This window comes from Chamaea fasciata, unplaced genomic scaffold (genome assembly GCF_029207755.1).
Source record: "Chamaea fasciata isolate MVZ Bird 193981 ecotype frontalis unplaced genomic scaffold, bChaFas1.0.hap1 SCAF_40, whole genome shotgun sequence".
NCBI lineage: Eukaryota > Metazoa > Chordata > Aves > Passeriformes > Sylviidae > Chamaea > Chamaea fasciata.
In genome coordinates this window covers 1-25,562 of record NW_027094125.1, presented here as the reverse complement: position 1 = coordinate 25,562, position 25,562 = coordinate 1, and the positions used below count along the sequence as shown (strand labels likewise).

The window sequence follows — 25,562 nt, the reverse complement described above, 5'->3', positions numbered from 1 at the left end:
CCTCACACTGATGACACAGCTGGACACTTGGGAGGCTGCCTCAGGCTTTACTGTGCACCAACATGCCAGGAGGGAGCAGAAAATCCACCTGCAGATGCTGATTCCGGAGGCTCACAACGCTTCCCTGCTTCCATGTCAAGTCCCAGTGGAACCCTGGTGCCAAAATCCACCTACAGATGCTGATTTCATAGCCTCACAATGCTCTCCTGGCTTCCCTGAGGTCCCTCTGTGACACATGGCAGCCTTGGCTCCATCAGGGTCTCCTAGCTTCCATGATGCTCCACTGTGTCCCAAGGGGCATCTGTGCCTTGGCTTTGGAGTCCGGAAAGATCCAAAGATTCCCCCCAAAAAAACACCAGCCCAGGGACACCCAGGATATTTGAACTGAGCTCCTGCTCCCCGGGCACCTGCAGGGAACCCAAGTGACCGTTGTGACTCCATGGAATCTCATGGAACAAACTGTCACTTGGAACACAGCAGGGTATCAGGGATCACAGGTGCCACTGGGACATTGCCACTGCTTGTGGAACCAAGTGTCCACTGTGACACAGCCAGGCCCGAGGGAACACAGGAGACCATTGTGGCCCAATGGAAACTCATAGAACCAAGTGTCCACTGCTTCACAGTGCAGCCTGAGAGAGCAGTGGAGACCACTGTGTCACAATGGAATATCCTGAAACCAAGGATCCGTTGTGACACACCGGGGCTTTATGAAACCATCACACCACTGTGATGCAGTCAAGTCTCAAGGAAGCCAGGGTCAATTGTCAACACATCAGGTTCTCAGGAAACTGAGGAGAACATTGTGACACTGGAATGTCGTGGATCCAAGGCTCTGCTTTGATCAAGTGGGGCCTCCTGGAACCCATGTGCCACTGGGGCATTGCCAGGTCTCATGCAAGCAAGGTTCCACTGTGACAAAGAAAGGTCTCACGGCAGCCAGGAGAGCACTTTGGGGCAATGGATTCTCATGGAACCAAGTCTGAATTGTTACAGAGAGGGCCCCCATGGAATCCAGGAGACCATGGTAACGCCGTGGAATCTCCTGGAAGCAAATGTCCACAGTTTCACACTGCGGCCTCCAAGAGCACAGGAGACTGTTGTGACAATGGGAACAGAGCAGGCTGTGACATCACAGTGTGGTTGTATGATATCACAGAGCAGGTTGTGACATCACAGTGCTGCCTGTGACATAACAGTGAAGGCTATGACACCACCAAGCTGACTGTGACATCATAGTGTAGCTGTAAGATGTCAGGAAGAGGGTTGTGAGGTCAAAGTGTGTGCTGTGACATTACAGGGTGGCACTATGACACCACAGAGAGGGCTGGGTGGCATCACAGGGTGTGTGACATCACAGGAAGGGTGTGTGACATCACAGCAGGCTGTGATATCACAGGTGACTGGGTGACATCACAGGGGTGGTGTGACATCATGGGGGCAGTGTGAGGTCACTGGGGAGGTCACTCCACCCCGGACCCCCTCACAGCTCCCCCCAGAGATGTCCAACACTGCTCGTGCACAGCGGGGTCCCCTGTCCCCCCGGGTCCCCCCACCCCTGGTGCCGCAGCCTCCCCCAGAGGATGTTCCACGAGATCAACCCCAGAGCCTGACATGGGGCCGTGGGGGCTGGGACAGGGGGACAGGGACCCCCCAGCAGTGTCCCCGTGTCCCCCAGGGCCAGAGCCTGGGCCAGGGCTCCTTCGCCCTGTTACCAACGAGGCCTTGAGAGCGCTTAAAAAATCCCCAGCAAGGGTTCAGCAAAAACCAGATTTCATATTAAGTGACAGCACGACAAAGTTCCTTGGCAAGAGTCACTCTCCTCCTGACTGGACACTTCAGGCACACCAAGGAAACAAAGCAACACCACCACCAAACAAAATCCAGGCAATGAAACCAGAAATGAACCGAGAACTGTCGCTCTGTGTGTGTGTGTGTGAGACAAAAGGACAGTGAGAGCAAAGATAAAAGGAATACTGAACACTTAACAGTATTGAACTTCACTTATAACTTGTATTGAACGTAACAACTCAGCAAAAGAACAACACCTAGCAGCCATTTCACTTGGCTTGTATCTTGTGACTCGACCTTACTTACAGGCCTGACTGACTCAAAGCCCTCAGAGAGCGACATTTCTGCCACATTTGCCAGGGCACGGGCACTCGTGTGTGCACACAGACAGAAAGAGTCAGTGCAAGGGACCCGTGAGAAGTTCCCCTGCAGGGCAGGGAAATGCTCCCTGTGGATGCTTTGGCATCTCCCCAGCGGCCCAAGGGTTGAGCCTCGAGGAGTGGGGGATCGGCCCCAGCTCCGTCGTGGTTTGGGGATCCCCCGAGGGCAGCAGACCGGAGAGTTCCCGGCTGGCAGAGGCCCCACTCAGAGGGAGGGCGCTGGCCCAGGAGAGCTCCAGGGGCTCCTTTTGGAGCGCTGTTTGTCGGGCCTCAAGAGAGGGGCTTTAGTCACAGCAATGTTTCATCCTGGCCGCACCTGGGATACACAGCGTTCTTTGGAAGTGTGAGAACAGGGATGTTGTGCCACTGAGGGAACAAAAACACCTCTCAGGCCTGCTCCTAAGGAATCCAGGACCTCGTTGGACAGCTGCAGTGCCTGGGAGCAGACAGTGTTTCTGCTGGGCTCCCAAGGAGCTGAGCCCAGGGGCTGCTGGCCAAGGCCGAGGCAGAACGAGCATTTCTCAGCTCTGAGTGGCCTGGGAAGGTGTGGGGGGGATAATTCACCCCCTCAGTGTGGTCCCAGCTGCTCCCACTATTTCCATGTCTGTGCTCCAAGTGCTGCTCCCAGCCCTGATCCGTGGGGATGGGAATGTCCCGCTCCCTTCCCGGGGCAGGGTCACACCTGAGCCAGGTGTGCAGGGCAGGACCTTGCCCTGAGCCCAAGCCCTGTCCCACCTGCAGGATCTGCTTCCCCTGGGCCTCTTCCCCCTGCGGCCCCAGGCCCAGCTTGGTGCTAAACAAAGGGGCTGGACCGGGGTCATCCCCCGGCAGGGGCTGCGCACCCCCACTGCCCCCTCCCCAAATTCCCCCCGGGGGCAGCAGGAGCTGGGGCAGGAGCCCTGTGGGGAGGAAAAAGGGGGTGACACCGGCATGGGGGGTCACACACGCTCTGGGGGGGACACACACAGCCCCTGAGGAGCCCCTCTCACCTTCTCCTGCAGCACCAGGAGGATGAACCCAAACATGGAGGCCCCAAACACTGGCAGCATCTTAGGGGGTGGGGTCTGCAAGCAGCTTTAGGGGTCTGGGGGGATCACAACTGCCCCAAAACCCCCTCCCACACCAACAGCCACTCCCAGACCCCTCAAACCACCCAACAGCTTCTGGCCAGGATCATCCCAACCACCCGCTGCAACAGAAATACCCCCAAAATCCACAAAACACCCTTTCCATCTCCCCCAAAACCCACCCAAATTGACATGATCCCAGTCTGGATGGTCCTGCATGGCACACACTCCAAGGCTGTGGAATTCCAGTTCCCAGACAGGAAAAGATCTTCCTGCCTTTGAAGGCAAAGCTCTGGAGAAGGGGCCCAAAGCCAAGGGCAGCAAGATCCTACAGTCACATTTCACTGCCAGCCCCCAGAACTTCATCCATGCTTCTTGAAGCCCCTGCACTGGGAATTCAGTCAGGGCAGGGTCTTTGGTGGGAGCTGCCCTGGCTCCAGGGAGACACTGAGAGACAAACAGAGCAGGCAGAGAGAGGAAGCTGAGGAAGGAGGGCACAAACACAATCAGGGCATTGAGTTTATCTGAGATGGGAAGGCATTTTGAGGTGCAATTGAGCCCTTTTGGGGTAAGACTGAATAGTTTTCACTGGGATTGGAGTGGTTTTGAGGTGACAGATCGATCCGTCTTGCCTTCTGGAGTGCAGAGAGGGAGACAAGAAAAAAATTAAGGGCAAAACAAAAAAATAACCAGCCAGGTGTCTTCCCAACACGGAACACAGGGAATGTGGGTCACCAGGGCTCGGCCCAGCGTGGCTCCTCCAGTGGGGGATGGAGTTGGAGAAGCACACGAAGCTCTTCCTGCACTGAGGGCCCTCGCAGGGCTTCCCTTACCAGTGGCTCCGTTGGTGTTTGGACAAGTGAGAGCTCCGTGAGAAGCTCTTCCCACATTCCGTGCACTCAGAGGGCCTCTCCCCAGTGTAGATGTGCCGGTGCCTGATCAGGGTGGAGTTGTGCCTGAAGCCCTTCCCGCAGTGGGGGCAGCGGAAGGGCCTCTCCTGTGTGTGCATGCGCTGGTGTTTGAGCAGACTGGAGGTGAACTGAAACCTCTTCCTGCATTTATCACACTCATGGAGCCTCTCCCCAGTGTGGATGCGCCGGTGGGTGATGAGGGTGGAGTTCTGCTCGAAGCCCTTTCCACAGCCAGGGCAGCGAAAGGGCCTCTCCTCTGTGTGAGTCTGCTGATGCCTAAGGAGCTGGGTGCTGGTCACAAACCCCTTCCCACACTGGGAACACTCGTAGGGCCTCTCCCCAGTGTGGATCTTTTGGTGCAAGCTCAGGCTGGAACTGTGCCTGAAGCCCTTCCCACATCCCCCACACTTGTACAGCGTTTCCCCAGTGTAGATGTTCTGGTGCTCAGTCAGGGTAGCTCTCTGTCTGAAGCTCTTCCCACACTCCCCACACTCGTAGGGCCGTTCTCCGGTGTGGGCCCTCCGGTGACGAATCAGGTGGCAGCTCTGCATGAAGTTCTTCCCACATTCCCCACACTGGTGGGGCCTCTCCTCCGTATGGATCCTCTGGTGCTGGCTCAGGGTGGGGCGGGTCTGAAACGTCTTCCCACACTCCCCACACTCATAGGGCCTCTCCCCAGTGTGGATCATCTGGTGGGCAATCAGCTGGCAGCTCTTCCTGAAGCCCTTCCCACATTTCCCACACTCGTAGGGCTGTTCCTCTGTGTGAATCCTCTGGTGGCGGAGCAGGTGGCATCTCAGGTGAAGCTCTTCTCACACCCCAGGCACTTGTGGGGTTTCTCCCCATCAGGAAGCTGCTCATGGACCACCAGCTCTGAGCTCAGGCTCCATCTCTGGCCGCCTTCCTGGCACAGGCTGGGTCTTTCCTCCCCGTTGGATTCCTGCACCGTGCAGCCGCTCAAAACAGCCTCTTCCATGAGGTTCTGCCACAGGGATTTGTCCTCCCTGCTCTCCATGCTCAGCTCCTTGTCTGGGGGAGGAAGGACAAGGACAGGATGGGATTTGCCTCCGTGCCAGAGGGAAGGGGAAGGAGAGCCCCCAGTGTGTTCCCGGCAGGACGGCGTTGGCAGCAGGGTTGTCCTGCAGCCGGGGGCCGGGCTGGGCTGGGAGATGGAGCAGGAGAGAGGGGGAAAGGGGCACTGACTTCCTCCTCACCTGCCTGGGTGTCCTGGGGCACCCTCCTCTTTCTCACAGCCTCCTTCTCTGTCCAGCCAAGGGTTGGGAAAGGGAAATCCTGGTTTGGGGAAAAATAAGGGATGAGCACGTTGAGTTTGAAGGCAGCTCTGCCAAAGTCCATCACTAGAATTCACCGGGTAGCTGGGCTTCACAAAAACCCCCCAAACTCCAAGATTCAATCCTGACAATGCCTTCCAGTTCCCCTTCTCTGGTCTCTCCCCTTTGGTGTTCAGGGGTTCCCCCTGTCGCAGCTGCTGCGCATCATGCCTCTATTGGGGGTCCCCTGTCTACTCGGTCCCCACCCTCCCCAGGCTGCTGGGAGTCCCAGGAACCCAAAAAGCTCCCCCCTTTTCTGTCTGCCCATTTAGGGATGTTGGGGGTTTTTGGGGTGCCGGGTTCCCTTCTCCCCTTTATTCTCTGCTTTGGGGCTGCAGGGGGTACAAGAAGTGCCTCCCTGCTCCACACCAGGCTGTCGAGGGCCTCACAAATTGCAGTGCTTCCCCCTTTTGGGGCTCCCCACTTTGGGCTCCTGTGGGACACAGGGCTCTGCTCCTCCAGGCTGCCTCTGCCGGCAGCTGCCACTGGGACACCCCAGCGTCCTGCCAAGGAGCATTTTCCACTCTGCTTTGGAGTTCTTCATTCACAAAACATCCCCCCCCACAAAACCACAAAAAACAATTCAGGGACCCCAGGATATCTGGGCTGAGCTCCCCCTCCCCGGACACCTGTGGGATGGGGGGCCATGATCCCACAGGTGAGGGGTTGAGAGCTCAGGGAACGCTCGACCTCGTGGTCCCTTCTCCTTTTCTTTATCTTGCTTTGTCCCTCCTCTTCTTCTTCCTCCCACTCCTCCTCTTCCAGCCCTCCTCCTCCTCCCTAATCCCACCTCCTTCTTCTACTTCCTTCCTTTCTCCCTCTCCTTCCTCATCCCTCCACTTCCACCCCTCCTCCTCCTCCCCCAAGAGCAGGCACACCCTGGGTGCCCCGTTCCCGAAGCCCTGGCAGCCCGCGGGAGGAGCGGGGATGGAGCCGGGACAGGTCAGGATGGGCAGCGCGGGGCTCTCGGCTGCTCCCATCCGCTGGGGCCGCGGGGAACCCGGCCCGGGGAGAAGGAGAGGGAAACTGGGAAAACTGGGGGCTGCACATCCACACTGGACCTTGCTGGGGACCCTGGCTGGGGACTTCCAGCCCTTGGGGCTCCTCTGGGGAGATCCGGGATGGGGGAACGCAGAGAAGGCTGAGGGATGCCAGGACTGCCATCACTGGGAGTGACTGGGCTGTACTGGGGTAACTGGAACTTTACTGGGGCAACTGGGAGTGACTGGGAATGACTATGAGCATGCTGATTGCTACTAGGTTATGCTGGGAGTGTCTGGAACAATACTGGGGAGACTGGAACAACAGCGGGAACAGCCGGGGACTGTGACTGGGACCACGCTACAGGACTCTGGGAGTGACTGGATCTACACTGGGGGCAACTGGGCATGACTGGGACCATGCTGAGAGGGACTGGGACTATTTTAAGGGCAACTGGGATCATACTGGGATCACAGTGGGAACAGCTGGGTCTATAGTGGCATCACACTGAGGGTGACTGGAATCATACAGGGATTGACTGGGTGTGGCTGTGAGCAACTGGAATCGTGCTGAAAGCAACTGGGAGGAGGTGGGAGTGACTGGGAGCATGCTGGGGGTGACTGGAATATACTGGGAGAGAGAGGCAATGACGGGGATCATACCGGAGGCTACTGGGTTCATGCTGGCATTGACAGGGAGCAACTGGGATCACACTGGGGACCACTGGTCCAGACTGAGGGTGACTGGAATTAGACTGCAAGTGACTGGCATCATACTGGAATCATACTGGGAGTGGCTACAATCATACTGGAAATAGAGTGGCTGTCAATGGACACTGACTGGGGGTTACTGGGAGCTACCCAGTAACCATGCTGGGAGCCAACTGGGACACACTGGAAGGAACTGGGATAAAACTGTGGGCCAATGAACCATGCTGAAGTAACTGGGAGTGCCTGGGAATGATTATGAGAATGTTCAGGGCAACTGGGATATACTGGGAGTGTCTGACACCATGCAAGTGCTGACTGGGACCAAACTGGGAGAGAGTGTGGAGGGGAACTGGGACCATGCTGGGGGCAACTGGGACCAAGTGTGAATGACTGGGGCCCTGTTGGGAGAGACAGGGATCATACTGGGAGTGACTAGGACTATGCTAGGGGCAACTGGGAGAACTGGAAAGAGGCAGGACAAAAGCAGGAGGAAATGGGAGCAACTGGGACCATGCTGGGGGCAAACTGCATCAGAACAGGGAATAAGTGGGAGTGACTGGGCTCATACTGGGAGCAACAGAGATCAGGTAGGGAGTGATGGGAAGTAACCAGGTTCATACTGGGAGTGACTGGGCTCACACTGGAAATGCCCAGGAAACTGGAACCACACGGGGGGGACACTGGGCTCATACTGGGAGCGACTGGGCTCACACTGAGAGCAGCCACTTCCAGCGCTGGGACCCCTGAATCCCTTTCCTGCCCATCCCGCCCCTCCAGCCCCAGCAGCCCCCAGCGGGGTCCCGGCAATTCCAGAGGTCCCTCCCTCCCTTGGGGTCCCGCTTTGCGGTTCTAGGCTCTCCTCTCTCTGGGCTCCTGCTCAGGAAGTCGCGGCTCTCCCGGGCTCCCCAAACCCGGTGTCTCACCGGCCCGGCTCTGACGACACCGGGACACCCCAAAAAACACCCCCTGGGGAGCCCCCGATGTCCCCCCGAGGGGCATCTGCTGCTCGGCTTTGGACCCCCATGAGCTCCAAACATCCCCCCAACAAACCCAAAACCCAGGGACCCCCCCGGGATATTTGGGGCGAGCTCCCCCTCCCCGGGCACCTGCGGGATGGGGGGCGATGATCCCGGCGGTGCCGCCAGTTCAGGGAGCGCTGGAGCCGCCGCTCCCTCCGCTCGTCTTCTCCTCCCGCTCCTGCCGCCGCTGCGCCTCTTCCTCCCTCCCTCCTCCTCCTCCCCTGGGCCCGGGCCCGGCCTGCGAGGGCGGGGCCAAGGAAAGGGCGGGAACTGGGAGGGGAAAGGGGCGGGGTCAGGGACAGGGCGGGAATCGTGAGGGCAATGGGCGTGGCCGAGCGGACGCGCGGTCTTAAAAGGGCCCGGTTTGAACGAAAATCATTCAAACAGGCTTGAAATTGTCTAAAGAAGCCTAAAATCTACCCTAACACGGATCAGGTTTGACCTCAAATCACCCTAAGAGGCCTGCAATCCCCACAAAGTGGCCTAAAATCACCCAAAGGGCACTAAAAGCCACCCTATAGCCACAGGGTTTGGCCTAAAATCAGCCCATTGGGGATAAAATCATCTAAAAGGGTCTAAAACCAACCAATATCGTCTAAAATTGCCCAGACTGGTTTAAATCCACACAAAATGGCAAATAATCCCCTTAAAACTCCTAAAAAAGGCGTAAAATCAACCCTGAAAAGACCTGGTTTGGCTTAAAATCAATGAAATGTACCTAAAGTCCACCCTAAAACCCACCAGATTTGGACTAAAATCATCCAAAGGGGCCGAAAATCCACCCTAAACCTGCCCAGTTTGGCCTAAAATTACCCAAACCTGCCTAAAATCTCCGGACCTGGACCCAGACCAAGATCAGCACCAGAACCGGCACCAGCACCAAGACCGAGACCGGCAGCGAAACCAGCACCGAGACTGGCACCGCCCAGGGACTGGGACTGAGAACGAGATTGGCACTGGGAGCGCTCCGGGACCAAGACCAGCACTGGGACCGGCACCGCCCTGAGACCGGGACTGAGACTGGGACTGAAACCGGCAAAAAATGGCTCAAACGTCACCAAAAACGCCCCTAAAGAGACCAAAAATGCCTGAAAAGTGACAGAAAATGGCCCCAAAATGGCCCCCAAATGACCCAAAACTGACTAGAAATGCCCCCGCAATTGCAAAAAATGACTCAAAATGACACAAAATGGCCCAAAACATGATCAAAAATTGCCTCAAATGTCCCCAAAATGACACAAAATTGCCCCAAATTACCCAATATAACAGGAAATGGCACAAAAGTGGCCAAAATGGAACAAAAGTGACCAAAAATGGCCCAAGAGTGACAAAAAACGCCCCAAAATGCCGTAGGAATGGAGAGAGCCGGGAGGGACACAGATTTCCCAAAAATTCCAAAAACCTCTCCAAAAATGACATTAAACAGCCAAATTACTTTAAAAAATACCTGAAAAAACCTCAAAATGGCTCAAAAATAAAAAAACCTGAAAATGCCTCCAAAAATTCCAGTTTTCCCACAATTTCCCAGACTACCCAGAATTTCCCAAATTCCCAAAAATTCCCCAGAAATTCAACCAAACTCCAAGAAATATCACCCAGAAAAGGAAAAAAACCCAAACCGTTAAAATGCTCAGAAATATTTTTTAAAATCCTCCAAAACTCCCCAAAAACTCCCCAACTCCTCAGATTTCTCAAAATTCCCAACATATTCCCCAAAGCCCCCAAACAGCAACAGAAAATACTCTAAAAATGCAAAAATACCACCCCAAAAGTTCCTAAAAATACTGTAAAAATCCCTCCCAAATACCCAAAAAGTCCCCCCAAAACCGCAAAAAATTCCCAAAAATCTCAGGACCCCCCAGAATTCCTGAAATCCCTGAAAATTCCCAGAATTTCCAACACTTGCTCTCAATGAAGTGGTGCAGCAGGCAGGACTTGTTTGTGCCGGGGCTGCCAATCACCAAGAACTTGAAGAGGAAATCTGGGAAAGAAATTCTCAAAACTTCCCACGTTTGGATCCAAAATTCCCAAAATCCCCTCTACAGAGCCCAAAATTTCCAAGGTTGGATCCAAGAATCCCAAACATTCCCTTTTGGGACCCCAAATTCCCAAGTTTGGAACCAGAATCTCCTCTGGGGACCCCAAAACTCCTGAAAATCCCCTCTAGAGATCCCAAAATTCAGACATTTGGAGACAAATTTCCCCAAAGTCCTGCATTTGGATCCAACATTCCCCCAAAATTCCCCCCAAAATTTCCAATAGAGGCCCCAAAATTCAGAAAAGTTCCCAACAGAAAACTCAAAATTGCCCCATTTGGACCTCTACATTTCCAAGAATTCCCTGTACAGAGCCCAAAATTCCCTCCAAGGATCCCAAAATTTCCCCACAGAGATCCCAAGACCCTCCCCAAACCCTCTATATGCTCCCCCAGGCTCCTATAGAAGCCCTATAGACCCACCCAAAACCCCTTTTAGGGACCCCCGCAGATCCCCTATAGACCCCCCCTAAATCCCCTACAGAGACCCCCAGACCCCTTCCCAATCCCCTATGGGACCCTCCCCCCCCACCCCTTTTAGGAAGCCCCAAGCCCTCCCCAAATCCCCTGCAGAGACCCTGAGATCCCCTAAATGTAACCTCAGACCCCTTCTAGGGACCCCCAGCCCCTCCCAAAATCCCCTAGGGAGACCCCCAGATCCCCTAGAGAAACCCCCAGGCCACCCTGAACCCTCTCGAGATCCCCTATATATCCCCTAGAGCCCCCTCAGACCCCCTTTGGGGACCCTCAGGCCGCCCCAAAACCCTACACAGGGACCCACAGACACCCCCACACCTCCCCGGAGCAGCTACAGGCTCCCCCAGATCCCCGACAGACCCCCCCCAAGCCCCGGAAAGGCCACCCAGACCCCAATAATCCGCAAGAGAGACCCCCAGACCCCCGGACTTAGGGACGCCTTGACCCCCTTTACGGACCCCTACGGACCCTCTATAGACCCCTCAGACCCCTATGGAGACCCTATAGCCCCCCAAACCCCCTTTAGGGATGCCCAGACCGCCCTAAATCCCATACGGACCCCCTTAAACCCCGTACAGACCACCCACTAAACCCCCTAAAGACACCCCCAGGTCCCCCCAGACCCCTAGAGATCCCCTATAGATCCCCCATTGCCCTACCGTAGGTCTCGGACACGCCGGAGCCGGCTCGGGGAACCGGGAACAAAGATGGCGGCGCCCGGGGGAGCCACCGCTGGGTCATCTGCGCATGCGCTGGACCGAACGCGCCAGCAGATGAGCGGGGCCCAAGGGAAAAGAGGCGTGGCCAATGAAAGGGCGGGGAACGAATGGAACGAGGCGGGGTCAGAGAAAGGGCGGGAACTGGGAGGGGAAAGGGGCGCGGCCAAGGGGACGCGCGGTCCTAAAAGGGCCCGGTTTGCCCTGAAATCACCCAAAATGCGCCTAAAACTCTCCAGAGGGGCCTCAAATCCACCCTAAACCCGACCAGGTTTTGCCTCAAATTATCCAAATGGGATTAAAATCCCCACAAAGTGGCCTAAAATTACACAAAGGGCACTAATATACACCCTAAATCTCCATGGTTTGGCCTCAAATCAGCCAAATGGGGTTAAAAGAATCCAAAGGGCTCTAAAATCCAACCAAGGGGCCTAAAATTGAACAAACTGGTTTAAAAAAAACCCCCACACAAAATAGCATGAAATCACTCTTAAATCTCCCAAATGGGTGTAAAATCCAACCTGAAAGTTCCCGGTTTGGCCTAGAATCAACCAAAAAGATCTAAAATCACCCAACATGGCCTGAAAGCCACACAAAAGGACCTAAAATCACCCGAGAAGGACTTTGTTTGACATGAAATTAGCCAAAGAGGCTGAAAATCCACTCATAAGGGCCAAAAATAACCAAAAAGAAGGGGCCTAAAATCTCCCATGCACACCTAAGATCCACCCATATGGGGCTAAAATCATTCAAAGGGACTTAAAATCCACGAAAAATATCCCAGTTTATCATAAAATCACCCAAATAGGCCTAAACCAGACCCAAATGGGCCTAAAATCATCAAAATGGATAAAAAATCCACCCTAAAGCCCACCAGATTTGGCCCAAAACCACCCAAAGTTATCTAAAATCCACCCTGAAAGGCTAGAAATCACTCCAAGGGATCTGAAGCTCAACCTAAACCTGCCCAGTTTGGCCTAAATTCACCCAAAAGAATCTAAAATCTCCGGGATCAGGACCGAGACCAAGATCAGCACCAGAACCGGCACCAGCACCACGACTGAGACCGACACCAGAACCGAGACCCGCACTGCTCCAGGCGCCGCTCTGGGACCGAGACCAACATCAAAACTGGCACCAGAACTGGTACTGGGACCAAGACTGAGACTGGAACCGGCACCACTCCAGGATAGAGGTTGATCCCAGGACGAGAATGAGCACCGAGAGCGCTCTGGGACTGCGACTGAGAGCGGGGCCAGAACCGGGTCGGGGATTGGTCTGGAATTGCTCCGGGATTGGCTCCACGATAGCTCGGGGACCGCTGTCTTCGATCTGAGATTTTGCTGGGGCCCTGGGTGGGACTGGGAGGGACCCTCGGGTTTGGGAGGGACTAGGAGAAACTCAAAGGGAGCCCTGGGAATGGTGGGACCGCCTCGGTTCACATCGTTCTGGTGCAGCCAACCCGGTCCGTATGATCCCAGTTTGTATGATCCCAGTCTGGATGCTCCTGATCCAGACAGTCCCGGTCAGTTCAGGCCCAGGCTGTAGGATCTCAGTCCATGTGATCCCAGTCTGCAGGATCCCAGTCCTGCATGGCACACACTCCAAGGCTGTGGAATTCCAGTTCCCAGACAGGAAAAGATCTTCCTGCCTTTGAAGGCAAAGCTCTGGAGAAGGGGCCCAAAGCCAAGGGCAGCAAGATCCTACAGTCACATTTCACTGCCAGCCCCCAGAACTTCATCCATGCTTCTTGGAGCTCCTGCATTGGGAATTCAGTCAGGGCAGGGTCTTTGGTGGGAGCTGCCCTGGCTCCAGGGAGACACTGAGAGACAAACAGAGCAGGCAGAGAGAGGCAGGAGAGAAAGGAGGGCACAAACACAATCAGCTGAGAAGGTGACACTCTGAAAAGAGAACTGCAAGTGACTGGAAATGAACAGGACAGAAATCAAGAAGTCTCCCAGTTTTACTTACTATCAAAATACATCCCAACCACCCAGCCCCACATAATCCCGATCCCACAAATTTGGATCCCACTTCTCCCAGTCGCCCTCTATTTCCATCTCACCCTGGTGGCTGTGGAATCGAGTAAGTTTGGCAGGGGACTGAGTTTTCTGAAGTGGGAACAAGCCACTATGAGGTGGGATTGAGCACCTTTGGAGTAAGATTGAGTTGTTCTCAGGGGGATTGGAACGGTTTTGGGGTTACAGTCTGATCCCTCTTGCCTTTTGGAGTGCAAAGAGAGGGAGAACGCTGTGCAAAATCCACCAAGAACACACAAATCCTCGAGAATATGTCTCCAAATCCTAAATTCCCGCAAAAATATCTGTGAAATGGTGGGACTTAAGACATCGCTGAGCAATTTCTTTCTTTTCAACCCTATTTTGGCTGGTTTTAAGGGATGAAGATGTTACAAGAAAATTAAGGCCAAAACAAAAGGATAACCGGCAAGGTGCCTTCCCAACAGGGATCACAGGGAATGTGGATCACCCAATGGGCCCTGTCCATCGTGGCTCCTCCAGTGGGGGATGGAGATGGAACAGAGCACAAAGCGCTTCCCACACTGGGGGCACTCGCAGGGCTTCCCTTATGGGTGGCTCCGTTGGTGTTGGGTCAAGGCTGAGCTCTTGGAGAAGCTCTTCCCACACTGGGGACACTCGAAGGGCCTCTCCCCGGTGTGGATGCGCCGGTGGATGATGAGATGGGAATTGTACATGAAGCCCTTCCCGCAGTCAGGGCAGTGGAAGGGCCTCTCCTCTGTGTGAATCCGCTGGTGCAGGAGGAGATGGGAGCTGGTGGGAAACCCCTTCCCACACTGCCCACACTCATAGGGCCTCTCCCCAGTGTGGATCTTTTGGTGGACGATCAGGTTGGCTCCGTGCCTGAAGCCCTTCCCACATTCCCCACACTTGTACGGCCTTTCCCCAGTGTGGATGTTCTGGTGCTGGATCAGGTGCTTCCTCTGTCTGAAGCTCTTCCCACATTCCCCACACTCGTACGGCCGTTCCCCAGTGTGAGTCCTCTGGTGGCAGATCAGGTTGGAACTGCAGCTGAAGCTCATCTCACATTCCCCACACTTGTAGGGCCTCTCCCCAGTGTGGATGCGCCGGTGCTTGTCGAGGGTGGAGTTCTGCTTGAAGCCCTTCCCACAGTCAGGGCAGAGGAAAGGCCTCTCCTCTGTGTGTGTGCGCTGGTGCAGAAGGAGACTGGAGCTGGTCTGAAACCTCTTCCTGCATTGATCACACTCGTGGGGCCTCTCCCCAGTGTGGATGAGTCGGTGCCTCTTGAGCGTGGAGTTCTGCTTGAAGCCCTTCCCGCAGTCAGGACAGCGGAAGGGTCTCTCATCTGTGTGTGTCTGCTCATGCCTAAGGAGATCTGAGCTGGTCTGAAACGTCTTCCAGCATTTATCACACTCGTAGGGCCTCTCCCCAGTGTGGATCCTCTGGTGGGCAGTCAGGGCAGAGCTCTGCCTGAAGCTCTTCCCACATTCGCGACACTCATAGGGCCTGTCCCCAGTGTGGATCATCTGGTGTTTTATCAGTTCAGAGCCCGACTTAAAGCTCTTCTGACATACCCGACACTCATAGGGCTTCTCCCCAGTGTGGATCATCTGGTGATAGATCAGGTGGGAGCTCTGCTGAAACCTCTTCCCACATTCCTCACACTCGTAGGGTCGTTCCCCAGTGTGGATCCTCTGGTGACAGATCAAGTGGGAGCTGTGCTGAAACCTCTTCCCACATTCCGCACACTTGTACGGCCTTTCCCCAGTGTGGATCCTCTCGTGGTGGATTAGAAGGGACCTCTGGCTGAAGCTCTTCCCACATTCCCCACACTCATGAGGTCGTTCCCCGGTGTGGGTCCTCTGGTGGCGGAGCAGGCTGCACCTCTGGCTGAAGCTCTTCCCACACTCGGAGCACTTGTGGGGCTTCTCCCCATCACGAAGCTGCTCATGGACCACCAGCTCTGAGCTCTGGCTCCATCTCCAGCCGCCTTCCCGGCCCGGCCTGGCACTTTCCTCCTCACAGCCTCGCCAGCTGCGTTTGCAGCCCCTCCTCCTCAGGGATCTCTGGCCCTTCTCCTCTCCGTTGCATTCCTGCGCCGTGGAGCTGCTCAAAACGGCCTCTGCCACGAGCTTCTGCCGCGGGGATTTGTCCTCCCTGCTCTCCATGCTCGGCTCCTTGTCTGGGGGAGGAAGGACAAGGACAGGATGGGATTTGCCTCCGTGTCACAGGGAAGTGTAAGGAGATCCCCCGGCTGCTCGGTGCCTGCCCTCCCGGGGCTGCAGCGAGTCCCAGGAACCTGAAAAGCTCCCCGCTCTTCTGTCTCCCCACCTACAGATACTGGGAGTGACTGGGCTTACACTGGGAGCAGCCACTTCCAGCACCGCGACTCCCGAACCCTCTTCCCGGCCATCCCGCCCCTCCAGCCCCTAACGGGGTCCCGGCAATCCCAAGCGTTCCCCCGTCTCTCGGGGTCCCCGCTTTGAGGTTCTGGGCTCTCCTCTCTCTGGGCTCCCGCTCGGGGAAGCGGCGGCTCTCCCGGGCTCCCCAAACCCGATGTTCCCCCGCCCCCCACCCCGGCTCTGACGACACCGGGACACCCCAAAAACACCTCCCTGGGAGCCCCCGATGTCCGTCCGAGGGGCATCTGCTGCTCGGCTTTGGAGCCCCGCGAGCTCCAAACATCCCCCCAACAAACCCAAAACCCAGGGACCCCCCGGGATATTTGGGGCGAGCTCCCCCTCCCCGGGCACCTGCGGGATGGGGGGCGATGATCCCGGCGGTGCCGCCAGTTCAGGGAGCGCTGGAGCCGCCGCTCCCTCCGCTCGTCTTCGCCTCCCGCTCCTGCCGCCGCTGCGCCTCTTCCTCCCTCCCTCCTCCCCCTCCCCCGGGCCCGGGCCCGGCCTGCGAGGGCGGGGCCAAGGAAAGGGCGGGAACTGGGAGGGGAAAGGGGCGGGGTCAGGGACAGGGCGGGAATCGTGAGGGCAATGGGCGTGGCCGAGCGGACGCGCGGTCCTAAAAGGGCCCGGTTTGAACGAAAATCATTCAAACGGGCTTGAAATTGTCTAAAGAAGCCTAAAATCTACCCTAACACGGATCAGGTTTGACCTCAAATCACCCTAAGATGCCTGCAATCCCTACAAAGTGGCCTAAAATCACCCAAAGGGCACTAAAAGCCACCCTACAGCCACAGGGTTTGGCCTGAAATCAGCCACTTGGGGATAAAATCATCCAAAGGGGTCTAAAACCAACCAATGCGGCCTAAAATTGCCAAACGTGGTTTAAAACCCACACAAAATGGCCAAGAATCCCCTCAAATCTCCTAAAAGGCTGTGAAATCCTCCCTGAAAATACCGGGTGTGGCCTAGAATCAAGAAAATGTACCTAAAGTCCACCCTAAAACCTAACAGATTTGAACTAAATTCACCCAAATGGGTCTAAGCCCCACCGAAATGGGCCTAAAACCCATTCAAACGGATCAGAAATCCACCCTAAAACTGCCCAGTTTATCTTAAAATCACTCAAATGGGATTAAACCCCACCAGATTTTGCCTAAAATCAGACAAAGGGGCCAAAAATCCACACTAAAAGGCTCAAAAACCCACCCTAAACCTGCCCAGTTTGGCCTAAAATTACCCAAACCCGCCTAAAATCTCTGGGACCTGGACCCAGACCAAGATCAGCACCAGAAGCGGCACCAGCACCAAGACCGAGACCGACACCAGATCCGAGACTGGCACCGAGAGCGGCACCGCTGCAGGACCGGGACCGGAACCGACACCAGAACCCACACTGGCACTGCACAGGCACCGGGACTGGGACCGAGGCCGAGACGGAAACCAGCACCAGAGCTGGCACTGGGACCAAGACTGAGACCGGGACTGAAACCGGCAAAAAATGGCTCAAAAGTCACCAAACACGCCCCTAAAGAGACCAAAAATGCCTGAAAAGTGACAGAAAATGGCCACAAAATGGCCCCTAAATGACCAAAACCTGACTAGAAATGCCCCTGAAATTACAAAATATGTCTCAAAATGATCCAAAGCGTGACCAAAAATGACCCAAGAGTGACAGAAAATTGCCCAAAATGCCGCAGGAGGGGGGAGAGCCCGGAGCGACACAGAATTCCCAAAAAATATTTAAAAAAATCATCCCAAAATTGCATAAAAAAGCAAAACTGTTTTTAAAAAATCCTGAAAAAAGCCACAAAATAGCTCAAAAAAGAAAAAACCCAGAAAATGCCTGCAAAAATTCCAGTAATATTCTCAAAATTTCCCAGACTACCCAGAATTTCCGAAATTCCCAAAAATTTTCCAGAAATTCAACCAAACTCCATCAAAAATCACCCAGAAAATGAAAAAAAACCAAGCCAAACAAACCCTTAAAATGCTCAGAAATATTTTTAAAGTCCCTCAAAACTCCACAAAAATTCCTTGAAAACTCCCCAACTCCTCAGGTTTCTCAAAATTCCCAACATATACCCCAAAGAAGCCCCCAAATAACAACAGAAAACAGTCTAAAATTGCAAAAACACCACCCCAAAGTTCCTAAAAATATTTTAAAAATCCTCGAAAGCACCCAGAAAGTCCCCCAAAATCCAAAGAAAATTTCCCGAAACTTCCGCAAACTCACAGAATTCCTGAAATCCTTGACAATTGCCAAAATTTCCTACACGTGCTCTCGATGAAGTGGTGCAGGAGGCAGGACTTGCTTGTGCCGGGGCTGCCAATCACCAAGAACTGCCGGAACTTCCCACATTTGGTATCAAAATTCCCCAAAAATGCCCTCTTGAGAGCCCAAAATTCCAAAATTTGGACTCAGAATCTCCTCTGGGGACCCCAAAACTCCTGAAAATCCCCTCTAGAGATCCCAAAATTCCCACACTTGGACCCAAAGTCCTTGCTTTTGGATCCAAAATTCCCCTGAAATTCCCCTCAAAATTCCAAATAGAGGCCCCAAAATTCAAAAAAGTTCCCAATAGAAAACTCAAAATTGCCCCATTTGGACCTCTACATTTCCAAGAATTCCCTGTACAGAGCCCAAAATTCCCTCCAAGGATCCCAAAATTTCCCCACAGAGATCCCAAGACCCTCCCCAAACCCTCTATATGCTCCCCCAGGCTCCTATAGAAGCCCTATAGACCCACCCAAAACTCCTTTTAGGGACCCCCGCAGATCCCCTATAGACCCCCCCTAAATCCCCTACAGAGACCCCCAGACCCCTTCCCAATCCCCTATGGGACCCTCCCCCCCCACCCCTTTTAGGAAGCCCCAAGCCCTCCCCAAATCCCCTGCAGAGACCCTGAGATCCCCTAAATGTAACCTCAGACCCCTTCTAGGGACCCCCAGCCCCTCCCAAAATCCCCTAGGGAGACCCCCAGATCCCCTAGAGAAACCCCCAGGCCACCCTGAACCCTCTCGAGATCCCCTATATATCCCCTAGAGCCCCCTCAGACCCCCTTTGGGGACCCTCAGGCCGCCCCAAAACCCTACACAGGGACCCACAGACACCCCCACACCTCCCCGGAGCAGCTACAGGCTCCCCCAGATCCCCGACAGACCCCCCCCAAGCCCCGGAAAGGCCACCCAGACCCCAATAATCCGCAAGAGAGACCCCCAGACCCCCGGACTTAGGGACGCCTTGACCCCCTTTACGGACCCCTACGGACCCTCTATAGACCCCTCAGACCCCTATGGAGACCCTATAGCCCCCCAAACCCCCTTTAGGGATGCCCAGACCGCCCTAAATCCCATACGGACCCCCTTAAACCCCGTACAGACCACCCACTAAACCCCCTAAAGACACCCCCAGGTCCCCCCAGACCCCTAGAGATCCCCTATAGATCCCCCATTGCCCTACCGTAGGTCTCGGACACGCCGGAGCTGGCTCGGGGAACCGGGAACAAAGATGGCGGCGCCCGGGGGAGCCACCGCTGGGTCATCTGCGCATGCGCTGGACCGAACGCGCCAGCAGATGAGCGGGGCCCAAAGGAAAAGAGGCGTGGCCAATGAAAGGGCGGGGAACGAATGGAACGAGGCGGGGTCAGAGAAAGGGCGGGAACTGGGAGGGGAAAGGGGCGCGGCCAAGGGGACGCGCGGTCCTAAAAGGGCCCGGTTTGCCCTGAAATCACCCAAAATGCGCCTAAAACTCTCCAGAGGGGCCTCAAATCCACCCTAAACCCGACCAGGTTTTGCCTCAAATTATCCAAATGGGATTAAAATCCCCACAAAGTGGCCTAAAATTACACAAAGGGCACTAATATACACCCTAAATCTCCATGGTTTGGCCTCAAATCAGCCAAATGGGGTTAAAAGAATCCAAAGGGCTCTAAAATCCAACCAAGGGGCCTAAAATTGAACAAACTGGTTTAAAAAAAACCCCCACACAAAATAGCATGAAATCACTCTTAAATCTCCCAAATGGGTGTAAAATCCAACCTGAAAGTTCCCGGTTTGGCCTAGAATCAACCAAAAAGATCTAAAATCACCCAACATGGCCTGAAAGCCACACAAAAGGACCTAAAATCACCCGAGAAGGACTTTGTTTGACATGAAATTAGCCAAAGAGGCTGAAAATCCACTCATAAGGGCCAAAAATAACCAAAAAGAAGGGGCCTAAAATCTCCCATGCACACCTAAGATCCACCCATATGGGGCTAAAATCATTCAAAGGGACTTAAAATCCACGAAAAATATCCCAGTTTATCATAAAATCACCCAAATAGGCCTAAACCAGACCCAAATGGGCCTAAAATCATCAAAATGGATAAAAAATCCACCCTAAAGCCCACCAGATTTGGCCCAAAACCACCCAAAGTTATCTAAAATCCACCCTGAAAGGCTAGAAATCACTCCAAGGGATCTGAAGCTCAACCTAAACCTGCCCAGTTTGGCCTAAATTCACCCAAAAGAATCTAAAATCTCCGGATCAGGACCGAGACCAAGATCAGCACCAGAACCGGCACCAGCACCACGACTGAGACCGACACCAGAACCGAGACCCGCACTGCTCCAGGCGCCGCTCTGGGACCGAGACCAACATCAAAACTGGCACCAGAACTGGTACTGGGACCAAGACTGAGACTGGAACCGGCACCACTCCAGGATAGAGGTTGATCCCAGGACGAGAATGAGCACCGAGAGCGCTCTGGGACTGCGACTGAGAGCGGGGCCAGAACCGGGTCGGGGATTGGTCTGGAATTGCTCCGGGATTGGCTCCACGATAGCTCGGGGACCGCTGTCTTCGATCTGAGATTTTGCTGGGGCCCTGGGTGGGACTGGGAGGGACCCTCGGGTTTGGGAGGGACTAGGAGAAACTCAAAGGGAGCCCTGGGAATGGTGGGACCGCCTCGGTTCACATCATTCTGGTGCAGCCAACCCGGTCCGTATGATCCCAGTTTGTATGATCCCAGTCTGGATGCTCCTGATCCAGACAGTCCCGGTCAGTTCAGGCCCAGGCTGTAGGATCTCAGTCCATGTGATCCCAGTCTGCAGGATCCCAGTCCTGCATGGCACACACTCCAAGGCTGTGGAATTCCAGTTCCCAGACAGGAAAAGATCTTCCTGCCTTTGAAGGCAAAGCTCTGGAGAAGGGGCCCAAAGCCAAGGGCAGCAAGATCCTACAGTCACATTTCACTGCCAGCCCCCAGAACTTCATCCATGCTTCTTGGAGCTCCTGCATTGGGAATTCAGTCAGGGCAGGGTCTTTGGTGGGAGCTGCCCTGGCTCCAGGGAGACACTGAGAGACAAACAGAGCAGGCAGAGAGAGGCAGGAGAGAAAGGAGGGCACAAACACAATCAGCTGAGAAGGTGACACTCTGAAAAGAGAACTGCAAGTGACTGGAAATGAACAGGACAGAAATCAAGAAGTCTCCCAGTTTTACTTACTATCAAAATACATCCCAACCACCCAGCCCCACATAATCCCGATCCCACAAATTTGGATCCCACTTCTCCCAGTCGCCCTCTATTTCCATCTCACCCTGGTGGCTGTGGAATCGAGTAAGTTTGGCAGGGGACTGAGTTTTCTGAAGTGGGAACAAGCCACTATGAGGTGGGATTGAGCACCTTTGGAGTAAGATTGAGTTGTTCTCAGGGGGATTGGAACGGTTTTGGGGTTACAGTCTGATCCCTCTTGCCTTTTGGAGTGCAAAGAGAGGGAGAACGCTGTGCAAAATCCACCAAGAACACACAAATCCTCGAGAATATGTCTCCAAATCCTAAATTCCCGCAAAAATATCTGTGAAATGGTGGGACTTAAGACATCGCTGAGCAATTTCTTTCTTTTCAACCCTATTTTGGCTGGTTTTAAGGGATGAAGATGTTACAAGAAAATTAAGGCCAAAACAAAAGGATAACCGGCAAGGTGCCTTCCAACAGGGATCACAGGGAATGTGGATCACCCAATGGGCCCTGTCCATCGTGGCTCCTCCAGTGGGGGATGGAGATGGAACAGAGCACAAAGCGCTTCCCACACTGGGGGCACTCGCAGGGCTTCCCTTATGGGTGGCTCCGTTGGTGTTGGGTCAAGGCTGAGCTCTTGGAGAAGCTCTTCCCACACTGGGGACACTCGAAGGGCCTCTCCCCGGTGTGGATGCGCCGGTGGATGATGAGATGGGAATTGTACATGAAGCCCTTCCCGCAGTCAGGGCAGTGGAAGGGCCTCTCCTCTGTGTGAATCCGCTGGTGCAGGAGGAGATGGGAGCTGGTGGGAAACCCCTTCCCACACTGCCCACACTCATAGGGCCTCTCCCCAGTGTGGATCTTTTGGTGGACGATCAGGTTGGCTCCGTGCCTGAAGCCCTTCCCACATTCCCCACACTTGTACGGCCTTTCCCCAGTGTGGATGTTCTGGTGCTGGATCAGGTGCTTCCTCTGTCTGAAGCTCTTCCCACATTCCCCACACTCGTACGGCCGTTCCCTAGTGTGAGTCCTCTGGTGGCAGATCAGGTTGGAACTGCAGCTGAAGCTCATCTCACATTCCCCACACTTGTAGGGCCTCTCCCCAGTGTGGATGCGCCGGTGCTTGTCGAGGGTGGAGTTCTGCTTGAAGCCCTTCCCACAGTCAGGGCAGAGGAAAGGCCTCTCCTCTGTGTGTGTGCGCTGGTGCAGAAGGAGACTGGAGCTGGTCTGAAACCTCTTCCTGCATTGATCACACTCGTGGGGCCTCTCCCCAGTGTGGATGAGTCGGTGCCTCTTGAGCGTGGAGTTCTGCTTGAAGCCCTTCCCGCAGTCAGGACAGCGGAAGGGTCTCTCATCTCTGTGTGTCTGCTCATGCCTAAGGAGATCTGAGCTGGTCTGAAACGTCTTCCAGCATTTATCACACTCGTAGGGCCTCTCCCCAGTGTGGATCCTCTGGTGGGCAGTCAGGGCAGAGCTCTGCCTGAAGCTCTTCCCACATTCGCGACACTCATAAGGGCCTGTCCCCAGTGTGGATCATCTGGTGTTTTATCAGTTCAGAGCCCGACTTAAAGCTCTTCTGACATACCCGACACTCATAGGGCTTCTCCCCAGTGTGGATCATCTGGTGATAGATCAGGTGGGAGCTCTGCTGAAACCTCTTCCCACATTCCTCACACTCGTAGGGTCGTTCCCCAGTGTGGATCCTCTGGTGACAGATCAAGTGGGAGCTGTGCTGAAACCTCTTCCCACATTCCGCACACTTGTACGGCCTTTCCCCAGTGTGGATCCTCTCGTGGTGGATTAGAAGGGACCTCTGGCTGAAGCTCTTCCCACATTCCCCACACTCATGAGGTCGTTCCCCGGTGTGGGTCCTCTGGTGGCGGAGCAGGCTGCACCTCTGGCTGAAGCTCTTCCCACACTCGGAGCACTTGTGGGGCTTCTCCCCATCACGAAGCTGCTCATGGACCACCAGCTCTGAGCTCTGGCTCCATCTCCAGCCGCCTTCCCGGCCCGGCCTGGCACTTTCCTCCTCACAGCCTCGCCAGCTGCGTTTGCAGCCCCTCCTCCTCAGGGATCTCTGGCCCTTCTCCTCTCCGTTGCATTCCTGCGCCGTGGAGCTGCTCAAAACGGCCTCTGCCACGAGCTTCTGCCGCGGGGATTTGTCCTCCCTGCTCTCCATGCTCGGCTCCTTGTCTGGGGGAGGAAGGACAAGGACAGGATGGGATTTGCCTCCGTGTCACAGGGAAGTGTAAGGAGATCCCCCGGCTGCTCGGTGCCTGCCCTCCCGGGGCTGCAGCGAGTCCCAGGAACCTGAAAAGCTCCCCGCTCTTCTGTCTCCCCACCTACAGATACTGGGAGTGACTGGGCTTACACTGGGAGCAGCCACTTCCAGCACCGCGACTCCCGAACCCTCTTCCCGGCCATCCCGCCCCTCCAGCCCCTAACGGGGTCCCGGCAATCCCAAGCGTTCCCCCGTCTCTCGGGGTCCCCGCTTTGAGGTTCTGGGCTCTCCTCTCTCTGGGCTCCCGCTCGGGGAAGCGGCGGCTCTCCCGGGCTCCCCAAACCCGATGTTCCCCCGCCCCCCACCCCGGCTCTGACGACACCGGGACACCCCAAAAACACCTCCCTGGGAGCCCCCGATGTCCGTCCGAGGGGCATCTGCTGCTCGGCTTTGGAGCCCCGCGAGCTCCAAACATCCCCCCAACAAACCCAAAACCCAGGGACCCCCCGGGATATTTGGGGCGAGCTCCCCCTCCCCGGGCACCTGCGGGATGGGGGGCGATGATCCCGGCGGTGCCGCCAGTTCAGGGAGCGCTGGAGCCGCCGCTCCCTCCGCTCGTCTTCGCCTCCCGCTCCTGCCGCCGCTGCGCCTCTTCCTCCCTCCCTCCTCCCCCTCCCCCGGGCCCGGGCCCGGCCTGCGAGGGCGGGGCCAAGGAAAGGGCGGGAACTGGGAGGGGAAAGGGGCGGGGTCAGGGACAGGGCGGGAATCGTGAGGGCAATGGGCGTGGCCGAGCGGACGCGCGGTCCTAAAAGGGCCCGGTTTGAACGAAAATCATTCAAACGGGCTTGAAATTGTCTAAAGAAGCCTAAAATCTACCCTAACACGGATCAGGTTTGACCTCAAATCACCCTAAGATGCCTGCAATCCCTACAAAGTGGCCTAAAATCACCCAAAGGGCACTAAAAGCCACCCTACAGCCACAGGGTTTGGCCTGAAATCAGCCACTTGGGGATAAAATCATCCAAAGGGGTCTAAAACCAACCAATGCGGCCTAAAATTGCCAAACGTGGTTTAAAACCCACACAAAATGGCCAAGAATCCCCTCAAATCTCCTAAAAGGCTGTGAAATCCTCCCTGAAAATACCGGGTGTGGCCTAGAATCAAGAAAATGTACCTAAAGTCCACCCTAAAACCTAACAGATTTGAACTAAATTCACCCAAATGGGTCTAAGCCCCACCGAAATGGGCCTAAAACCCATTCAAACGGATCAGAAATCCACCCTAAAACTGCCCAGTTTATCTTAAAATCACTCAAATGGGATTAAACCCCACCAGATTTTGCCTAAAATCAGACAAAGGGGCCAAAAATCCACACTAAAAGGCTCAAAAACCCACCCTAAACCTGCCCAGTTTGGCCTAAAATTACCCAAACCCGCCTAAAATCTCTGGGACCTGGACCCAGACCAAGATCAGCACCAGAAGCGGCACCAGCACCAAGACCGAGACCGACACCAGATCCGAGACTGGCACCGAGAGCGGCACCGCTGCAGGACCGGGACCGGAACCGACACCAGAACCCACACTGGCACTGCACAGGCACCGGGACTGGGACCGAGGCCGAGACGGAAACCAGCACCAGAGCTGGCACTGGGACCAAGACTGAGACCGGGACTGAAACCGGCAAAAAATGGCTCAAAAGTCACCAAACACGCCCCTAAAGAGACCAAAAATGCCTGAAAAGTGACAGAAAATGGCCACAAAATGGCCCCTAAATGACCAAAACCTGACTAGAAATGCCCCTGAAATTACAAAATATGTCTCAAAATGATCCAAAGCGTGACCAAAAATGACCCAAGAGTGACAGAAAATTGCCCAAAATGCCGCAGGAGGGGGGAGAGCCCGGAGCGACACAGAATTCCCAAAAAATATTTAAAAAAATCATCCCAAAATTGCATAAAAAAGGAAAACTGTTTTTAAAAAATCCTGAAAAAAGCCACAAAATAGCTCAAAAAAGAAAAAACCCAG

At 54.9% G+C, this 25,562-nt stretch overlaps 1 pseudogene; it reads right to left on the bottom strand.

Annotated features, from left to right (window-relative positions):
* Nucleotides 1-1,794: 1,794 nt before the first annotated feature.
* On the bottom strand, nt 1,795-25,544 carry LOC136303687 (zinc finger protein 850-like; annotated as a pseudogene).
* Between the last annotated feature and the right edge of the window lie 18 nt (nt 25,545-25,562).